The sequence below is a fragment of the Camelus bactrianus genome, chromosome 36 (assembly GCF_048773025.1).
Source record: "Camelus bactrianus isolate YW-2024 breed Bactrian camel chromosome 36, ASM4877302v1, whole genome shotgun sequence".
NCBI lineage: Eukaryota > Metazoa > Chordata > Mammalia > Artiodactyla > Camelidae > Camelus > Camelus bactrianus.
In genome coordinates this window covers 9,053,097-9,076,295 of record NC_133574.1, presented here as the reverse complement: position 1 = coordinate 9,076,295, position 23,199 = coordinate 9,053,097, and the positions used below count along the sequence as shown (strand labels likewise).

General features: G+C 37.5%; 1 pseudogene; it reads left to right on the top strand.

Annotated features, from left to right (window-relative positions):
• Nucleotides 1-3,189: 3,189 nt before the first annotated feature.
• Nucleotides 3,190-17,308, top strand: LOC141576093 (olfactory receptor 9G19-like; annotated as a pseudogene).
• Nucleotides 17,309-23,199: the final 5,891 nt, after the last annotated feature.

Sequence of the window (23,199 nt, the reverse complement as noted above, 5' to 3'; positions counted from 1 at the left end):
TTACATAGTTATTTTTGTAAAACGACCAGAATGGTGCCTTGGTAGGTAATGAGCACTAGTTGTTTGCTATTATCACTGATGTTTGTGTTTGTAAGGGTCCTCTAGAGAAACAGAACCAATATGAGGTGGGTGTAAAGGTAGAGTGAGATTTCCTTTAAGGAATTAACTCAAGATGCTGGAGGAGCTGCAGTGTGGACAGCAGACTGGAGGTGCAGGGAAGAGTCCATGAGACAGTTCAAGTCTGACCATCAGGCTAAAGACCCAGGAAGATCCAATGCTGTAGTTCAGATCTGAAAGAAGCCATATGTGGCAGGTTTCCCTCTTGCTCAGGAAAGATCAGTCTTTTATTCTATTCAAGCCTTCACCTTATTGGATGAGTCCTACCCACATTATGGAGTGTGATTAATTTTACTCCAAGTTCACTTAAATGTTAATCTTATCCAAAAACACCCTCATAGAAGCATCCAGAATAATGTTTGACCACATATGTGGGCACTGCGTTTCAGCCACATTAACATATGAAATTAATCATGGCAGTGCTCAACATAGTCCATGTCACAGTACAAGAAAGAAAAATGGTAACTCTTCAGCACCCTGAAGACAGTGGGAGAGGACTTGTTCAGATATTTTATTATTTTAAAATATATAATAATAATATACAAAATGATGAGAATATGTTTTGAATTTATATAAAAGCTATAAATAATTTTTTTCCAAAATTTTGAATGGAAAACTTGAGTTTGCTTCCAACAGTTTTACCTTAAGATTTTGGTTGAAATGACTGTGCACAATGTCTGAGGAATACTTAATTTTTTTAAAATTGAATTATAGTATATTTCCAATGTTGTGTTAATTTCTGGTGTACAGCATGAAGAATAATTTTTAGTAATAATTTAAAATTTAATTTTTACTTCACTTAAATATTTAAAGACCTGACATTAAATTGAAAGACATGATGTTGAAGCTGTTCGTTTTCTCTTTTTGACAAATGCAATGTTGAGATTTCTCCTTATAATGAAAATGGTACATCTATTGAAAAGCTCTTTTTGTTCACTATCATTCCTATGCTACAGAGTAGTTGCTTAAGACTATTTTTTGAATGAGTGTTTATAAATGACTAATATTTATGTGATCATCCTTATCTCAGCAGAAAATCCTTGGTTTGTCTTTGCATGTCTAAAAAGGTGACTGATACTGATAGTAATACTATTCACTGTAGTCGAAAATGTGGAAACAATCCAAATACCCACTGACAAAAAAATAGATAATCAAATGTATATCCATACAATGGAATATGATTCAACCTTAAAAGGAATGCAATTCTGACACGTGCTACACCATGGATGGAGTTTAAGACATTAAGCTAAGTGAAACAAGCCAGGACAAATACTGTGTGATTCCACTTAGAAAAGGTACTAAGAGTAGTCAAGTTCACACAGACAGCAAGTAGAGCTGTGGACACCGGGGCGGGGGAAGGGATAGTATGGAGTTATTGATGACAGGTGCAGCGTTTCAGTTTGGGATGGTGAAAGAATAATTCTGGAGATGATGGTAGTGGTGATTGTGGGGCAGTGTGAATTTACTTAATGTCACTGAATTATACACCTGAATGGTTAAAATGATAAATTTTATGTTGTACATATTTTACGATGATTAAAAAAAAACTGACAGGATTTATGTAGACTAAGGGAACATACTCTGCCTTAAAGAAGTATCCAAGACTCTATTTTTGTAAAAAAAAAAAAAAAAAAAAAAAAAAGGGAACTTCATAATGATTTGAAAATGTCTTTTTATGACTTTCATCCTTGAAAGTAAAAGTTGCAGGCCCAGATGCTCCAAGTGACAGATGGGACAATGAACTACTAAAATAGTTATTTCCCTCTGTTGAACATTTAAGCCCAGTGAACTAGAGCATTATGTCCTTTATAAAGAAATATGATTTAGCTATTACCAGTCTCAACCAAGTGTCTACAAAACCATGAAGGTATTATTTGTTACCTGGTTAAATAAGAAATAAAAATAAAATGTTATATACCTATTTTCAAAACACTAAACAAGGAAGAAAGATTAAAAAAAAGAAAAAAAAATGAGCCATCTAAATTAGTAGCAGTTTTATTTGTATAATGAGATCACATATGACTTTAAAACTTTTTCTCTCTGTGTCATTATTGTTTAAGCTTTCTAGAATGAGAGTGTTTTAATAATATCTACTTAAAAAGGACCCTGAAATTCTCTTCAGAATGTCTACTTAATTCACCACTGTCCTTTTCATGGGTAGTAACTCTCCTTTTATTTAGTTTTGGTTTAGGCTGGAATTTGAGAAGAAGCCTGGCTAATCTATTTATTACTCATTATCAGTCAATAACACTGTTTTAAATGTTGCCTTGCCAGAGTACAGGCTTCAGATATTTGATTTATTATCATTTCCTCGTGTAAAAGATACATTCTCTACTCTGCTCCACATTTTGATTTACCTGGTTTTAAACTTGAGGCCCCAGTGTCATGATGAGGTTCTTCTAAAGGCTCTTAGGAGGTTCTGGGCCTGTAGACCCGCTGGTGGGAAACACTGTGTTTGGGGAGAGGGAAGGAGCAGAAAGTGGGGAGAGAGGAGAGGATTGGGAAAGTTAAATGCCTATAATTTTTGCATAATTTTGTAAAATTGAGATCCAACTAATACCCTGGCAGATATATGTTTATGTGGGAAGCCTGAGGGCATAAGACCATTGACAACACTGATACAGGACCCTTGACCTTGTACACATAAGATTAAGAAAATACTGGCTTGGGAAGATGACTGCATAGGAAGTCACAGAGTAGTTTAAGGCTTAACTTTGTCACTCATTTTATCTGTGATCTCCAGAAGCTACCTCGCTCCTAGGAAGGCCTCATTTTCTCATTTATAGAACAGAATTACAGCCATTTCTGAGGAACAAACTAAGGATAATTTATGAAGGCTAAAATACTTTATGATTTGTTGGCATTTGCTTTTACTATTAATAAAAATAACCAAAAAAAAAAGTCTGTATCCTTAGTAAATTCCCACCCCAATAAAGCACAGCTAATGTACAACTAAAATTCATGATGGAATGTAAGTGTCATAAGAAGGAAACAGTGATGACGACTTAAAGGAAGTAAGGAGGGAAGGAAGGAAACAAGGAAACTTCATATCAGACTAGGCGGTGACTAACCATGGTGGAGGAGGTGACCCTTGAGATTGGCAGTGACAGTAGGATGTGGACATCTGGCAAAGGTGAGGAGCATACCAGGTGGAAGGAATGGCACATGGAAGGGCATAATGATGACAAGTAAGGGGTCACTGGGATTATAGGAACTGTGACATAAAGTGTGGCGTGTGAAAGGCAAAAAGGATGGAGTCAGATTATGGTCTAATTAGTTTGGGGAGTTGGGATATTCTTCCTTTTCCAGGAAGAGGTCAACATTTCTAACATGCAGGGCTACCCAGTCGGAGAGGTGGCTTTGTGTAGGATGGTCAGGGATGAAGAGTGGGTAGAGGGGAGCGGACCTGGGAGGAACTAGTACAACAGCCTGAGTGAGAATAAGAGTGATGATTAAACAATAAAATGACGATGAATGTTAACTGAGTTCTTACTGTGACACAGGCACACTATACGCACAGCCTCCTTTAATTCTTCATTGCAGGCACCATTATTTAACCTGTTGCTACAGTTGAAGAAACTGAAGCTGAAGAGGTTTAAATAACTTGCTTGAGATCAAGAGCTGGTATTCCAATTTAGACACACGTTACTTTGTTTTGTTCTGTTTTAATTAAGCTTTTTTATTTTGAGATAATTGTAGACTCACATGCAACAGTAAGAAATAATACAGAGAGATCACATGTATCCTTTACCTAATTTTCCATGGTAACATCTCTCGTGCTTCACCTGCTCAGCATATCCATTGTCCTCTGAACCCCTGGCAATCACTGATATTTTTCTCTGTCTGTTTTTTTGCCTTTTCTGAAATGTCATGTAATGGAGAAAATAAAATATATAGCCCTTTCAGATCAAGACACATGTTCTTCAACGTAGGAAGATTTTGAATTACAGCCTTGTCTCCATCTTCTGATTTTTACCAATTAATTTAATCTTCTGGGTTTGCCACTTTTTTCTAAATTGGAATGAAGTTTTCTTTTGTTTGTTTTGTAGGGCAAAAGATCTAATCCAAGAAGCCAGGATAGTGATCAATGAGCTGATACTGTTAGAAAGCCGCCTTCCTGCCTTGCATCAATTTACAAAGGCATTGCCTATCCCCAAGGCCAGTGCTTTGTTGTCTGACTTGTATCAGGCCCCAGGAGCTAACTTTGATGCTGAAGAGCAATTATCACCCAAGAAGTTTTCTTACTTTGAAGTGTCTTCATTAATTAGTTCCTCTGAAACTTGTTTAGGAGTGAGGCAAATAATTTCTTTCAAGTTTAGTAACTGCCCATCTCTGAGCACCCAATCAGTCTTAATAATGCCCAAGGCATCTTGTTAGAAAGATCAGTAAAAATGTTGGGTCTTGCAGCCTTAGTCTCACATTGGCATATTTTACTTCAGCTTTTTGCTCTAATTATTTCTCTGAAGAGTTAACTACTGAATGCTCAGGTTCCAAACTCAAGTATAGGGTGTTGGTTTTTTTTTTTTGTTTTTGGAGTCACAGAAATGTTAGAAGTGAAAACTACCTTAGAGATGATCTGCTAAGAAGTAAAGAATTGATCTGCTCAGAGTCATGGGGTTAGCTGGAAGCTCAGTCTGGTTAAGAACCTGGTCCTCCTGATATTTAGAGCAATCATTCCTTGTAGGGTACATGGTACCTGCTCATAAAACAAGAGAGGAAAGAAAGAAGGAAGGAAAACTCAAATAGCTAATCACACTGAAAGGGAATATGAAAGATTTTATGATTAACTCATGACTGTTCCCAAAGGAACTTCTATTAAAAAAAAAAAGATAATCATGTCTTTGTGGAATTTTAGAATTTTATGATAGAGCATTTAAAAAGAATTTTTGAAAAGAAAGTCAGTGCATCCTGGTCCTTTCTGATGAAGCCAATAAAGGGAAGAAAATAGTTTCAAGCACTCAGGATAATAATGACATAATGACACTTATTCTCTATTACCTCTACTTTGTTCTCTTTTCTACCCAAATTTTTTAAATGAATCTTTCCTCTGTAATATATTTGATTGATATAATATTTTTAATGGATATAGCTATGCAAATATATTTTATTTTTTTAATATAGGTAATATTTATGTCTTTCAAATTAAAAAAAAAATTCACAAAAAGAACGTCCCAGAAACAGAACAGGTATTGACTTATTAACAATGAAATGCTATGTGAAAAAGCCCCCTCCCCACTTAGTAAATAGGAATATAGTTTAAATAAATGTGAAAGAAGGTGAATACTTTAAAATTAAATGCAAACCCTAAAGCTGAATACAACATTCACATATGGCTTATTACCTCACAGCAATATTATTTTCATAATGATATATATAACATTTATACTTATTGGTCAGATGCTTCTGACTCAAAAGTTAAAAAAATGCAGAAAATGTAGTTTAGCCAATGCAAGGCATGTGCAGACATATATATACACACATACATACTATGCACACACATACACACACTAAGTAGAGCAAACATGTGACAGAGCAAACCTTAAACTAGCTTGGAGGGGGGTCCTGAAATGATGACATATGTCCAAATAGACATTACAGTGCTAAGGTTTAAGATAAAAATGAGAAGTTTGCAATAAAAAGGCATGTGTCCTTATGCAAAAGAGAGATGGGGGACCCTGGTCTTACAGCATATGTACTAATCAACTCAAAATCAATTAAAGATTTAAATGTAAGACTTGAAACTGTAAAAACTAGAAGAAAATGTAGGGGAAAGATCCTTGACACTGGTGTTGGCAATGGTTTTTTGAATATGGCACCGAAGCCCAGAAAACAAAAGCTAAAATGAACAAAAGCTAAAATGGACTATAGCAAATTAAGATGCTTCTGCACAGCAAAGAAGACAATCAACATAATGTAAAGACAGCATATGTGTTGGGAGAAAATATTTGCAAATCATAGATCTGATAATGAGTTAATATTCAAAATAGTAAGGAACTCAAACATCTTAATAGTAAATAAATAAATAAATAAATAAATAAATAAATAAATAAATAAATAAATAAATAAATAAACAACAACAAAAAAGAAAGAACCTTACTGTAAAATGGACAGAAGACTTGAATAGACATTTTTTCCCAAAGAAGACATACAAATGACCAATAGGTGTATAAAAATATGCTCAGCATCACTAGTCATCAGGAAAATGCAAATTAAACCCACAGTGAGATATCACCTCAAACCTGTTGGGATGACTATTACCAAAGCGACAAAAGATAAGTGTAGTCTAAGTGTGAATAAAAGCAAACCCTGTGCACTTTTGATGGAAATGTAAATTGTTGCAGGCATTATGGAAGAGTATGGGGGTTCCTCTAAAAATAGAGCTACCATGTGATCCAGTAATCCCACTCCTCAGTACACAACCAAAGAAAATAAAAGCAATACCTTGAATAATCTAAATGTCCTTGATGGATAAATGGGTAAAGAAATAGTGATTATATCTATATATCTATGTCTATATAATCTGCTTTAAAAATGAGGGAGATCCTGTGTTTTGCAATAACATGGATGAATCTGGAGAATATTATCTTAAGTGAAATAAGCCAGACTTAGACAAATATTGTATGATCTCACTTACATGTGAAATCTAAAAAGGTCAAATCCGTATGGGTAGAGGGTAGGATAGAGGTTACTGGGGGCAGAGATATGGGGGAAATAGGGGGATGTCAGAGCGTGCAAGGTTTCAGTTGTGTAAGGAAGAATAAGTTTTAGAAATTGAACGTAAGGCATGGTGACCCTAGTTAATAGTTGCTTCATATTATACTGGAAATTTGCAAAGAGAATGGATCTCAGGTGTTCTCACCATACCCCAAAAATGATAATAATGTGAGGAGATGGATATGTTCATCAGCTGGACTGTAATAATTATCTCACTGTGTATATGTATACTGCACATCACGTTATACACCTTAACTATATACAGGTAAAAAAATAAAAGAAGAATGTGGAGGTTTAGTTTCTCCCTTTCACATCATAAAAAAGTATGAGTAATTTGTTGTCTACATTCAGCAGTCACTATACTATTTATTGTTTATGCATTTACATTAAAAATAATATACACACGGTAAATATTCCAATAAGTTATGCAAATGAGCACATGATAAGAAGTGATGGTTGCAGCCCAGACCTCCCACTTCCCTGTCTGACATGGGTCAGTATAAACAGTTCTGTGTTTCCTCTCAGAGGATTTGTATCCATTTACAGGAATATGTATGGATATATCTTTGCATACCCTGGCAGATGGGAAGATACTGTACACACTGTGGCATTGTTTATTTTTTTTAACTTAAACAATAACTCAGAGATGAATATGTTTCAGCATATTAACTAACTCACTCACTCAGCATGAATTTATCACGTGCTCCCATGCTGGGTGCTGTGCAGGGGGCCAGGATAGGGCAGGGGTATAATGCACTGGTGAGCAAAGGTAAATTTTGACCCAGCTTTCTTGGGGGTTGTGGTTTAGGGAAGAGGCAGGGAAACAGACAGCTGCAAATACATGTAAATTGTTCAGCATGATAAGGGCTACGAGATTGGGGTTCTTGGTCATGGACACTTGGAAGGACTTGGATTCTGTGAGTATTTGGAGTGGCAGAGCCTGGCTGGTGGAAGGTGCCTCTTGTACAGATACTCTGCACGTGACGTTATTCTTACACACCACAAGGTGGCAAAAGTTCTCCAAGGATAGTGTCTTTCCTTGCTAGGATGAAGTTGGAATGTACTTTTTGACTGTGCACATGTGGACATAAATAATTATATAGAAAAGTAAAATCTGTAAACATATCATTCGTGCACAGTGTCACTAATTGTATTTAGTGCTCTCCTATCCCACCTGTAGTGATGAAAGACTTGAAGTCATGGTGCAGGAGTGATTTGTAGATTTTACAGAGATTCTAAGATACAGCACTTTGACCGACATACTATCATTTCTTCCTTTTCTTTCCAAGGTTCAGATATGAATCCTTGCATACTCCATCAAAAGGCAATGCTTTTGAAATTTACAAACAAAACATTTTATATATTTAAGATGTACGACATGATACTTCAATATGCATTGTGAAATGATTGTGATTATTAAGCTAATTAGCACATACATCACTTCATGTATTTACCGTAATTTTTTGTAAGAGCACTTAGATGATTTCAAGTGTACAATACAGTATTATTTATTACAGTCATCACATTGTAGGTTATACCCCCAGAACTTAATCTTAAAACTGAAAGTTTGTACCCTTAGACCAACATTTCCCCATTTCTCCCACTGCCCAGCCACAGCAACTACCATCCTACTCTCTTCTAGGAGTTTGACTTTTTTGACTTAACACATAGGTGAGTTCCTGCAGTATTTTTCTTTCTGCCTCAGAATACTCAGCAACGTGTCCTCCAGGTTTGTCCATGTTTTCACAAATAGAAAGGTTTCCTTCTCTTTGATGGCTGAATAACAACTTAGTCCACAGTGTTCCACAAATAACCTCTGCCCCCATGCTCCTGGATGAAGTCTGCACAACTGGACTCCTTTTTCCCCAGGCTGAGCGCTGCCCAAGGAAGCTCCTTGGTTCTGTGTGTAAATTTACATTTATGCACCCACACTTGTGTCTATCCTTATGGCCCCTGAAATAACTTGAATTAAAACAGGCCCACAGTTTAAGCTCACCCATATACAGAACTGTTTCAATTTTGTAGAAAATGGGGAACCAGTAGGATAGGTCTTAAGATACTAGAGTAAAAATATGGTATAAGTTATTGGAGAATCATCAGAGCAGCTGTGTGGAGGCAGGATGGAAAGCAGGAGGAACCAGTGGCCAGAAGTCCACTGATGGCACAGGAGTCTAAACACGGAAGGGTGGCAGCCAGATGGGGCTGACGTTTTCGAGATAATGCATTGCAGCAGGTTCAGCAAGGGTTACAGGAACTGAAAACTGGTAAACCCGAGATAAACCTCTGGGGGAAAATCAGACAAGACCTGCTGTCTTCATGTGAATAGTCTGTCTGGTGTGTGTGAAGTGGGGTATTGGATCAGCCTGCCAGCAGCATCCCTCTTAGTTGGGGGAGTGAAAGTAAATGTAGTTTCATTTTAAAATTTTTCATACTTTATTACAAACTGTTATTGCAATGATGAAAGCAATCTCCAAGGAAGATTTTGTTTTCCTTTATTCGGAGTGTCTGCAGACAGAGGGCCTAATTTAAATCCCCAGTTCCAGCTCCTGCCATCTGGGTGCCTCAGGTAACTGATCTAAGCTTCCTAAACCAGTCTCCTACCTGTACTTGGAGATAGTGGTAGATATGGGATTCTAGGGAGGATAAATGAGATTAGGAATGGTTATGACCATGCCTGCCTCAAGTTAGGGCTTTCTGGACTTAATTTGTGCGGGAGCCAATCAGGGGAATAAAAGACAGAATGTGCTAAGAAATTTAACAAAATAGAGCAGGTTTTGAAACAAGTCTTCTCTCCGATAAACTTTAAGGGTTTTGAGGAAAAGGACTCATGTATTACAAGGACTCAATGTATTATAATTCATTCATTCATGAGTTAATTTTTTGCATACTTCCAAGTCTTTGCATTTATGGTTTTCTTGTTAAAAAAAAATTTGTATCAGTGAGGGTCTTACCAGGAGACAGAAACCCCAGCAATTATATTGACAGAGAAAATTTAAATGAAAAGAATTGCTATTCGAATGGCTGAAGCACTGAAAAGACCAAGAAGAAAACTTGAGTATGAAAGAAGTAGCAACTTTAGGAAGCAGCCACAGCATGTAGGGCTGGGGCAAAAAAAGGGGGAAAAGTTGAGATTATTAAAACTTAAAAAATTTGAAGAGCCTGAAAAGCTAAAACACCTACCTCAGAGAAATTGTAGCTCTTCAGGGAGGTTCAGGGGCCCTCCACTCCTCACCTGCCACATGATCTTGAGTCCCATATATTTGAGGCATTTGTCTTTGAGGTGCTGTAACAAGGTGTTGGAAAGACTGCAAGCTGGTGTCAAATGCTACTGCAGGAACAACATTGCTATACTGGGGTGAAGAAGCATCTCTAGGGTGACACTGATGGAACGGAAAGTGAAAGCAGAAAGGAGCAAGTCTGTTCCTCCTCTCCAGGCCTCCAGCCTCCCTCTGCCTTGCGGTTTGCAGTGTCCCAGTCAAAGCATCCTGAAGCGCAGTATGGGAGTGGGCTTGAAGCTGAGAAGCAATAGCTTACTAGTCAATCAGTGTTTATGATGTTTCAACACAAATTAATCTCTCTTCCTTTATACAAACCTTGTCAGACTATTGCACTATTTTATTTCCCTTATAAATCTGATGCTGACTCTCTCACTTTCCTCTCACTGTACATTTTACATAAATCTATAATTACATCTCTCACACATTTCCTGTGCTTATTTCATGACAGGTTCTCAGAGTGCAGATTAGGGAACTTGCTGCGGGGGGTGGGGTGGTCTTACACTTTCATGGAGTCCATACGCTCAGTATTTTCATCAGAGCCTGTGATTTTACAGATACTGGCTGTATATTTTACATTGAAGTTAACTTAAAGAATACTATTTGGGTTTTGTTATAGTGTCAGAAAAGAGTATCACAATTGTCTGGAGACAATTTAAATATCCTCCCCTTTTCTAATTGCCTGTGTGTTTAAGACTTAATTTTCTTCATATGCTTCAACCCAAACAATGTACATTGAGACAGTTGACCCTTGAACAGTAGGTGTTTGAACTGTGTGGGTCCACTTCTATGTGGGTTGTTTTCAATAGTAAATGCTACAATCCAGTCCCCTGTTTGAATCCACAACACGAAACTGCAGATACAAAGGTGCCATGTATATGGAGGGCTGACTATAAATTACATGTGGATTTTTGACTCCAGGGAGGGTGGGTATCCCTAACATCTGTGTTGTTCTAGGATCAACTGTACACTGAATTGAAAACATATATATGAATTCAGCTGTCTTGTTAAAGCCAGACATTTATAAATATAATATAATTATAATATAATATAATTAAAAATATAAAACTCTGCTCACCACTTTTTTCTTGGTATGGGAATATAGTTATCTGTATTTATTAATCTATTTTATGTTAATATGCAAATGGGTATATTCTTTATTTTTAATTAATTAATAAAACATTTCTTATTTTTATATCTGAAATGGTAAATATTGATTGATAAAACCTACATAAACAACATCTCTTTGGGGTCCTCAGTAATTTTTTTAAGAGTGTAAAGGGTGGCTTAGGTCAAAAGTTTTGAGAATCACAGTTTTAGCTGATGATTGAATAGGTTGCACACACTTAAACTACATCATCATTCCTGCCTCCCCAAGCTTTAGACTCCTTCCTTTACAGTGTGTAAAGGACGGTCTTGCATCTCAGCTGTATTGACTGTGGACTTCTGTTGCTATTATTTCCTGGTTTATCCATCTTTATTCAACTTCCTTAGTCTGCCTTCCTGGCAAACTTCCCAGACCTTGCAGTGAAATTTTGCACGGTCCCACTGCACCTCAGGTGTGTGCACGTGCCCTCTCAGGGCAGCCCTTGTGCTCTCCACCTGGGTCCTGCTTGGATAGGACTGTCTTTGGACCTAGAAGCAGAGAGAGATGTGGTGTGGTCTTTATCATTATCACTATCATTATCCTTATGGGCTGCAAATAATTCCTGAGCGTCTCTTGTGTGCTGATATTCTGTGGGTTATTCCCTTCTGCCGAATTCTCTTTTATCACAAATGCATGAATGAAACTCAAAGCCAAAGGACTTTACAGGTTAATTGGACCAATTATATTCATGATGAATGATCTGTCTCTACTTCATTCCAGAAAGGTAACTAAGCATTATAACTGGTCACTTGGCACCAGAGTAGCTCATGGAGATCTTTGCTTTTAGCAGCATATCCCAGCAGGATGCTCAGGTTTATATTTTCTCCCAGTATTGTTGCCTTTGGAAATAGGATTTTTGTCGTTCTTTTAGAAGGCACTTTTTATTCTAAGGTACTGTGTGAAAATCTGAACTTGAGTTGAAATTCAAATAAAATAACTGTTTATGTTCATGAGGTAAGTACTACGTTAATAATTAACCTGGTGTAAAAGGCCAATAAATCACCATATGGACAAAACCAAAACATTTTTTAGTATAACCCAACCATAACATAATTCTACTTCATGAAATACAATAAGGTTTTCTCTCCTGTGATTATATTTGATGGAGAAAGCTGAAATGTCTCCAAATGTATTTTGTTCCGTTCTTATCCTCCTTTTCAGTGAAACAGACAATTAGATGTGTACTTGATAGATGTTTTCAGTCTCACAAACCCTCTGTAGTTACGTGTAGCTCTCTGCGTGGCCCACTGTTTCCCCTCCTGTTATCTTGCCGCAAACTTATTCATCCTTAAGGGTTGGTCAGAGTGTGGAAATGTTGGTATGGGTCAATATTTTCAAGACTTTGAAATATTTCTTTTTCTGTGTTAAGAAATGAGTGGGATAGGGCTCTTTAAGAGAAGGAGTACAATTGTATCTCCACTAATCTATATCTATTTATCTCTATGTCTCTATTTGCATATATTTAAGTATCTGAATCTATTTCAGTATATAATATATCTCTGCAGTTGTATTTCTGTCTATACAGGTCACTTTTTAACACCTAAGATTTGCATATAAAATATAGATATAGATAGATTTTATATATAGCTATGTCCTTGGGGTCATACTGTACTATTATGCTTAATATATAACTCAAGAAGTATCTGATTAATTATCAAACAGAATGACACAGACAGCAGGTCCTTCAAGCCTGGAGAGGATTGAGAGATCACTAAGACATCAGATCCTTTTGGATGACCACTCCTAGTAGCATCTACCTCTTAAAAAGTTCTCCTGATGAAGGGAGATGTTTCAGAGATGAAGAGGAGAGATCTTCTGTGGGGAGAGGATCTCTGAGTGTCTCTTGAATCTAACAAGGCATGCAGCCAGCTTTAAATCTGTGAATGAATGGCAAGTAAAGGTAGCTCAAAAAACCTCTTTTTTTGGTGTCTACATATATAAGACTACCATTGAATATATTATATTATTCATTACATTTTGATCATTCTCTTTACAAGGATCCTTGGAAGAAATGATTTCAAAGTTGGTATCAAGAACAGCAACTTTTTGGTCGATTTGCTTGCCTTTTGAATGCTACTAATTGTGTACATGGGCTGCTAGAAAGTTTCGAGGCAGATTTGTGGCTTGCACAGAGCAGTGGGTAGGACCTGATGGTGTTCAGTAAGTTTTATCCTTGCCTTAACACTATGTTTGGAGCTTGTTTTTCTTTTTCCATTTTTTAAAATTTACGCTATTTATCTATGCCCTGTGTCTTGCATTAAGACATCTTCAACCCTTTTTTATTTGTAAAAGCATTGATAGAGATGCCACACATGTAGACATTCACATGTATGTCTATTTCATGTTTTAATACCTGTAGAGGAAAATGAGACAGATTAGGTAAAAAATATCTTTTGCAGTTTACATTCCCAATTGCAGTTCTGCAAGTGAGCTCAGCATTTTCCCAGCTTGCACAAAAGCCATGCATTAAAGAAGAGGGAGATTCTGCATAAGACCACATGAAACTAGGGAGATGTAGCATCGATATAGTTGGAAATCCTTGGAAGGTAAAGTATATAGAGCTGAATGATAGGTTACAGAGATGAAGAAATCATGAAGTTATAGAGAATGCAATATGTAGTTTTAACTTCCAGTTTTCAAAGTGCATAATCACATTGGTGATCTCATAAAAGTCTCACTGAACTAAGCAAGGTAGGTAAGAAAATAAAGTTTTAGAGGTTATAATTTTATTTAAAATTGACAGCATCTGACTCAGATGAGAACTTGGGTCTATTGACTCCTGATCTTAAGCTGCCTCTAAGAATGTGCTTCATTAAAAAAGGTCTTAGCCCCTGACAGCCTTGAAAGTCTAAGGTTTGAAACATTACTTATTCCAGTCTTCTTTTGCTTATTATGAATCATTTCTACTTTGATAATAAATGTAGCATTGACATTTATTTTAAAGTTAAAAGTTATAGATTCCATCCATCAAACAGATAAGTTCCAAGAGAACAATCCTTTATTTTTCTAGCTTACTTTTAAGTCTATCACGTAAAAAGAATATTTTCTTTCTCCCCAATCATAAGAGATTTTGAAAGCCTTGGATCTAATAGCAGAAATATTATATTCAAAACCCTGACAATTGTAATTTACTCCTTTTTTGATTGTGCTGGGTGGCCGGACGGTCCCTGTGGGTTGTGACTTAGACAAGCAGAGATGGTACTTCCTCCATTGCAGGCAACAGTCCAGTCTCCTGCTTCTAATTTTGAAGGAAGGAAGACGGTTAGAGGTTGAATTCCATATATCCTGTATTAACAAACTGCCATAAACTTGGTGGCTTAAAGCAACAAAAATTTATTCCCTCTCAGTTCTGGAAGTCAGAACTCAGTATCAGGGGCTAAAACCAAGGTGTTGGCAGGATCCCACTCTACCCAGAGGCTCTACAGGAGAACCCTCCTCTTCCCTCTCAAGCTTTCTGTGGGGGCTGGCATTCCTCGTGGTTGTGTCACCGAGTCTCCATGTCTGTGGTCACACTGCTTCCTTCTCTGGCGTCTGAAGTCAGAACTCCCTCTTCCCTCCTGCTTACAGGGACATTTACAGCTGTATTCAGGGCTCACCCTGATAATATTCTTATCTCAAAACTCTTATTTTTTAACTTAATAACTCTCTCCATTAAGTAACAGCCCTAGATTCCAGGAATTAGGAAAATATGGACTTGAAAAGATACGTGCACCCCAGTGTTCATAGCAGCATTGTTTAGTCATGATGTGGAAACACCCTAAGTGCCCATCAACAGATGAATCGATAAAAGATGTATACACATGCTTGCATGCACGTGTGTGCACGTGCACACACACACACACCACACAATGGACTACTACTCAACCATAAAAAAGAATGAAATTCTGCCATTTGCGGCAATGTAGATGGACCTAGAGAATATTATGCTTAGTGAACTAAGTCAGACAGAGAGATACAAATACTGTATGAGAGCACTTATATGTGGAATTTAAAAAAATAATGCAAGTAAATATAATGCAAAACAGAGATAGACTCACAGGTACAGGAAACAAGCTGGTGGTTACCAACAGGGAAAAGGAAAGAGGAGGGGTAAATTAGGGTTATGAGATTGAGACAAAAACTACTATATATAAAATAGATTATCAACAAGGATATATTATACAGCAGAGAATTATAGCAAATGTCTTGTCATAACTTTTAATAGAGTATAAACTTTAAAAATACTGAATCACTATGTTGTACATCTTAAATTAATATAACATTGTAAATCAATTGTACTTCAATTTAAAAAAAGAACTTGAATATATTTATGGATCATATACAGCCTACCATATTCCCCTAAATCATTCAGTTTGGCCAGTTTATTTTATTTTATTTTATTTTATTTTAAACCTCTGATTCTATTGGCAATTCAACAACATTTTGAACACAATTATCCATGGATTAATATTTTTGCTTCCTTTCAGCATACATTTGAGTGTCATACTGGTGGCTATGGTCTCAAATTCCTATAATCTAAGAAAATCTATTATCAAGTTACACATTTTTTTTGACTTTATGTATAGCTGTCTTCTTGACTTTGTGGAGAAAATATTGAATAAAATATAAGTGTTGTCTTCAAGAAAATTATAGTAAATGTACTTCCAAGGATATTCCAGAATATGTTTAGAATAATAAAAGTATGCTTCTCCATGTAATTCTCTAGTAAAGACAAAAGATTCAAGGATGTGAAGAGGAAACAAAGTCCCTTTTTGATATCTTCCACATGGTCCCCAATCACCCTAAGTGCAAACAGAAGAGAAGATGAACAAGTCACCATCTCTCAAAAGGAGGACAATTAGATTAAAAATACATGCTTGACACATACAATGTTCTGTGCATAATGACTATATCTTTCAAGACAGCATAGAATAATCCTCAGTTATCTGACAAAAATGACACCCAGCTCAGTATAAACATGTCCTATAATGAAAAATGTGTTTGCAGCAGTTGAGTTCTTCAGTGATCTACAATGGCAGATGATGGGGAACTGACATAGCTGTATCTTAAATCATGACATGTTAACTAATCTTTTCACAGGAAGGAACCAAAGAGACCCAAAATCAATGGATGAGAGAAACCACCACAGTGAAGGAGTTCATGCTTTTAGGGTTCACGACAGATCCCTGGTTACAGAGAGTTCTCTTTGGCATCTTCCTCATCATTTACATCTTCAGTCTCTTAGGGAATATCACCCTGATTTATCTGATCTGTGCTGATTCTCAGCTCCATATGCCCATGTATTTCTTCATTGGAAACCTTTCATTCCTGGATCTCTGTTATGCTTCTGTCTATGCCCCCAAAATCCTGGTAACCTGCATTTCTGATGACAAAAGCATCTCCTTTGCTGGCTGTGCAGCTCAGTTCTTCTTCTCAGCTGGTCTCACCTACAGTGAGTGTTATCTGTTGGCCGCCATGGCTTATGACCACTATGTGGCCATCTCCAGCCCCTTGCTTTATTCCCAGGTGATGTCCCACGGTTATGTGCCAGTCTCATTGCAGCTTCATACTTTGGTGGCTTTCTGAACTCAGCCATCATAACCAGTGAAACATTTACCCTGAGCTTCTGTGGGGACAACCTCATTGATGATTTTTTTCTGTGATTTGCCTCCACTTGTCAAGTTGGCTTGTGATGTGGAGGAGAGTTACCAGGCGGTGCTCTATTTTATACTTGCCTCCAATGTCATCACTCCCTCTGTGCTCATCCTGGCCTGCTGTCTCTTCATCATTGCTGCCATCCTGAAGATCCACCCCACCCAAGGCTGCCTCAAGGCCTTCTCCATCTGTGGCTCTCAACCTGACAGCTGTCACCTTGTACTATGGTTCCATTCTCTTCATTTACTCCCAGCCAAGTACTAGCTATGCCCTGGAAAGGGATCAAACAGTGTCAGTGTTCTACATGGTGGTGATTCCCATGTTGAATCCCTCAATCTGTAGCTTAGGAAATAAAGACATTAAAGATGCCCTGAGGGAAATGATAGATAGAGCTGAGTTTCTCAAACAAAGGCTTTGGTAAACTAAGGCTGTACTATTGTTATTATTATTATTATTATTTTTTTTTTTTTAGGATATTCTTTATGTCATTGATAAGAGCCTGTGGTCTCAGAAATAAATAAAATAAGCAACTGCTGGAAAACTGCTATGCATGCTAGCTGGGAACAGTCTGTAGTACTACTGGGATTCTGGGAAAGTTGAAAGGTTTTTTTTTCCAGTTTTTAATATTACTTGACAGTTTGTAAGCTGCTTGTGAGTACAACATTTCAATCTCTTATATGGAATACTGATTCTAGTTATGGACTCACTGTCATATTTAGGTGGATGAAATGGCTTGCTTCTAGTCAAGCAACTCATGGGTGAGAAGACAAGAAGCAAACCCAGGGCTTCTGGCTCCAGAGGTATGTAGTTATTCATTAGGAGGGAGAGGTACTTATGAGGTCATAAGTAAACTACCTTCTTTAAAATGCCCTGCAAAATACACTTATTTTTTCTTTTCTTATCTTCATATTTTTGCTTGCTATGATACAAAGATTTCCTTGACAATGTACATAGGAAAGAACAAACATCTTTATTTAGAGTCACTGAAGGATTCCAATAAAAGAATATTTTCACCAAGAATTAAAAGAACCAAGGGCAAAAGAACTGCTGTATGAAACAGGCAGAAATGGACATATAGATAGAGACAGATGAGCAGAGAGACAGACTTCAAAAAGCTTTACATCGAAGAGAGAATTCAGAGTGAAACTCTCTATGAGCTAAACCAATCATTGATACAAGGTCACATGAATGTTTGGATTTCTTTGTTCAGTTTATGTATGACTTAATGAAAAATTAAAGGATGCTTTATTTTGATGGATCACATTTCCTAATTCCAGTAGTCTTTATACATATAAAATGTGGAGTTTACCAACATAAACAGGCCCTGATGCTGATAAGCTGTACATCATTTTGCTAAGGCTGCCATAACAAAACGCCGCAGGCTGGTGTCATAAACAGAGGAACTCTACTCCTCACAGTTCTGGAGGCTAAAAGGCCAGGATGAGGGGCCGTCAGGGCCAATCTGTTTTAACGCCTCTCCCCGCTGCACTCACACAGCCACCTACTTGTTTGATCCTCACAGGGTCTTTTTTCTGTGCACAAGAATCCCTGGTATTTCTCTGTGTGTCCAAGTTTCTGATCTTTGTTTTTGTAAAGACACCACTCAGATGGGACTAGGGCTTATCCTAACCACCTCATTTTAAGCCAGTTACCTTTGTAAAGGCTCTGTCCCCAGATGCAGTCACCTCTCAGGCCACTGGAGGGTAGGGCTTTGACATGAGGATTTTGGAGGGTTACAACGGAGGCTGTAGCACCAAAGGTTGATAGGGGTTTCCTGAAAAGTGAGACAGGGCAGCATCGCCTGGACAGACAGAGGCGCATATGGCAGGGAAAACCTTATGGCTCCCCAGATAATCCCTAGAAAAGTCTAATTAGCACAATTTGGAGTTTCTATTGTCAGATACATGTGACTACATATATGATTACACTGTGACTTAGGTCCATGTTGTGAGTCCACTTTTAATGAAATACTCCTCATTTCATTATATCCTAATTACTATATTATCCCCATACTCCAAATGAACTTTAATTGTGTCTTTGGAGACTGAGGTGTCTGTTTCTGGGCTATTCTGTGGGAGGGGTCCCCAAGGGCTGCTGAGGAAATACATATATTGGGTCCAACAGAGCAGGCCAAGACATCAGAAGAGGGGGCATAGGGTGTCACTTCCTGGAGTGTCCTTCCTGACCAAGGTAAGCAGCTGGGCTCAGGGGCAGCTAAGTGGTTTGGCTTCTCTGTGATCTGAGTTGTGACCTCAGACAGAATCTGGCCTGGCTCTCAAAGGGTTGTTCTTATACCAAACACACACACACACACACACACACACACACACAACACACACACAGTCTTCTAAAGAGAATTCCATTAATGATATATATAACCCTCACCTAGAATTCAAACTCAGTCCGGTAGTTAACCCTAGGACATCATGTACTTCCTTACACAGTGGAGAAAACAAGAGGACAAAAATGGTGACGTGCTTTTTGACTAGTGGTTCTGGTCCTCTGAGCTGTCCAAGCTGCTAGTGTGTCATATTCACTTCTTGGTGCTGATTTTCTGGTACTAGAGGGACACACTCTCCCCTAGAATTTTAAGTGCTCCAGTGGAGGGAGCAAGGAACAGCATTTCTGAAGGGGACACATGACTTGAGACGTCATTCTATATGGCATGCTTTAGCATGACTGGCTCTGACATCTTCTTTGTCATTTATTTTATTCACTTTTTAATTCCAATTCATTTCAAATTCAAGAATTATTTTAGCCCATCTTCCCATCTTAGTGGTTATGAGTCCTCTCTGTTATTTACTCTCCCTTCTTATTAGTGTGTTGGCAATGTCATACACTGACCCAGGGTGACCACTTGAAGGAAGGTTTGTCCTGAACAGTTGGAGCTAGGATAGAAGTAGATGATACTTCGGGGAAAACGAGCCTCAAGTGATAAAAGTAATTAACCATTAACTAACTTTAGAAATATTAATTAAATGCCAATTGGATGTTAGGAACAGTTTTATACTTTGGTGTTCAGCAGTCAGCAAAGCAATCTTTTTGGTCCGTGGTTAATGCATTCTAGTGGGGAAAAATAATATACAACTTAATAAACAAGAGTTAGAAGATTACTGTAGGTCTTGGGGAAAACAGAGCAGGGTCTGAGCAGAATAATAAAGATGCAGATGGTTGGTGGGAAGAGGATATGGAATTTAAAATAGGGTGATGAGAGTGGGCAGAAATGTCAGAAAATGACATTTGGTTGGGACTTGCGAGAGCTGAGAGTGTGAACCTGGCAAATATCTGGGGAAGAGTGTCTCAGGGGAAAAGACAGTTCAAATATCTTTGATGCTGGGGCAGGGCTGCTGTTTTTGATAAACAGAAAGTCAGCAAGGCTTGAAGAGACTGAAGGATGGGGGAGTCTTAGGAGATAAGGACTTGTAGGTAATAGAGGGTTTGCTCATAGAGGAACTTGAGGCCACTGTATGGAATTTAACTTTAACTTAGAATAAATTGATAGATTTGTAGGGTTGTTTTAAGAGCAGAAGTGACATGACTTACTTTTTGTTTGTGTGTTTGTAAAGGACTGCATGGACTATTATATTGAAAATAGACTACAGAGGAATGAGCATACAAACCGGCTAGAAGGATTTTGCAATGTTCTTGGCAAAAATGGTAGTAGTTTGGACCACAGTTGTATCAGTGGAGATGATGAAAAGTGCTAAGATTCAGGATATGTTCTGAAGGTAAGGGCACCAGGGTTTTTTGGAAGTTTGAAGAGAAGGTGGGAGAAAAAGAGAGTTGATTGATTCTCAGTTAGTGGCTTGAGAAACAAGAAGAGTAAAATTTCTTACTTAATATGAGAAATGAGCAGATAGATCAGTTTGGGGGACTGAAGATTAACAGTTCAGATGTAAATGTGTCAAGTTAGAAGTATTTATTACTTATCTCTTATAGTTATAGAATTTAACTTGGGCATCTTATAGTGGTAGAAATTTTAATTGCAAATCATAACCACAGAAATTATGGATAGAATTTTGGGGATTTGTTGAACCATCTAAAATTTTGTGTGCTTAAGCCTATGTGCAGTTTTGGATGTTGAGGGGAAGATGTATTGCTTTTGTGAGGTTTTCAAAGAGATCCAGCAGTAGAAAAGTTTCAGAGCAATTAATGATTTTCCTGGTAAAGAGGTTAAGGTATGTACACAGCTCACATGATTGATTTTTATGGAAACAAGGATGACAATGCAAATCGTGGTGTTAAAATAAGATACACTTCCTCTCTAACTTCAACCAAGATGTCTGATGTCTCCAAAGATGCATCCATGTATGAGGGTCATTAATCTCTTCCACACACTGTATTGTTGTAGGTGAGGTTATCTATTCTTATATTTATGATAGATTCTCTAAGAGGCTTTAACAAACTGAAGTCATAGAAGGTGGATGCTGGAAAGGGATCAATCACTTTGGCATGTGGGTAAGACTGTGTTCCAGGGAAGACAGGTGGCACTCTTAAAAGCATACAGGTTTGTAGCTGTTAATCCATACTTCTAATAGATAAGCAATAAGGGTTTACTGTATAGCACAGGAAATTATCTTGTAACAACCTACAATGGAATCTAATCAGAAAAAGTAACTGAATCTCTATGCTGTACACCTGAAACTAACCAATACTGTAAAGCAACTACACTTCAATAAAAAAAAAAAAGGAAAGAAAACACACAGGTGATTAGCTCTGTCCCTATCACAGGACTCCTCAGTCCAAGGCAGATCGAATTTGCACTTCCAAGCCTGTCAATTCCTTGTGAAATGCATGTGAGTAGGTGAGCAAAAAAAACAAAACAAAACAAAACAAAAAACAAAAAACCTTTCAGGATTGCAGAAAGATTATGAAGGACACTGCTATTTTGGCTTAAACTGTCTCTTGGTGGAAACTTGGCCTTTTGTTTTGTTTTGTTTTTTCTTGAGCTCAGATTTTAAAAGTAAATCAGATGTAATTCATTTTTCTCAGAATAAAAATAGCTACTATAAGTTAGGTATACTTTCTGGTGACACACAAGCCCAAGCATGTTACATCCATAGCTCTGATAGCTCTCTTACCTTTTTTAAAGGTGAAGAAATGTGGGTTGGGGGCTGTTAAGGACTTTCCCAAGGTGACAGAGCTACCAAGGAACAGAATCAGGATTTGAACTCAGGTGCCTTTTCAATTATGCAGTCATGGGAGGCTGCTTATCCCAGCCCCGTCAGCCCTGCAAGGCTGCCTAGTGCAGCCCCGTCTGCTCTCAGCTGGGCTTGCTGCTATGTCTGTGTTTAGCCATAAGGTCAGTGAAGGCTGGATTACAAAGAATGGAATGGCCCTACTCTCATGTCACAGGTCCAGCTTGCTGTCTGCTGAGGTCCCAAAAAGGATGCAGCCATAAGTGTCATTATTCAGCAAGTGAACCGAGGCTTACTTACATCGTGGTAGCAGAATTCCAAAAGTGAGAAGAGAAGCTTTCAGTGTCTCTTGAGATTGAGGCCTGGCATCTTCATGTTGCTGCCTATGTTGTCAACTGGTGGCCAAAGCAAGTCACAAGGCCATCCCAGATTGAAAGGTAGCATAACAGAATCTACCCCTTATATCATGAAATCAGGCCAAAACAAGTCACAAGACCATCCCAGATTGAAAGGAAGCATAACAGAATCTACCCCTTATATCATGAAATCAGTGAAGAATTGCAGTCACTTAAGAAGTATGTATCATGTAGATCATTGGTTTGTGGTTAATTTATCACTTCTTCTTTTCCATATTAGAGGTTTGGTACCAAATATAATATGATTAATTTGTGATACAGTTATGTTTCACACAGAAGTCAGAATGGTGACTACGATTCAGGCTTTTAATAGAATGTTCTAAGGCATATCAATTTTATTTATCCACTCTTTTCAAGATTTTGTAGTTTCTTGTAGTTTTCTTACCAAAATACACAGGGGATGCTTTCATTACCAACCAATCCTTTGAAGGGATCTTGTCTTTAATATTTTTCTAGTATAACGTTAAATTACTGTATAAATACACATTCCTGGTTAGAAGAGAAATTGAGATTGAGAATCTTTGAGTCTTGTTTATCAGGATAAGCTCCCAGTTTACATAATCCCGTAATTCAATGAGTTTGAGTACATCTGTCCTACCTTTATCAGAAACTGGCCTCAACAGGTCATGGAGATGAAGGATTTCAGAGAAGTTCTGTATGTAAGAGGGGATTTTTCTTCTCTTTTATTTTTTTCTTAATTTAGCTATTTTTTTAATTTTAAAAAATTTAGTGGAAGTATAGTCAATTTACAATGTTGT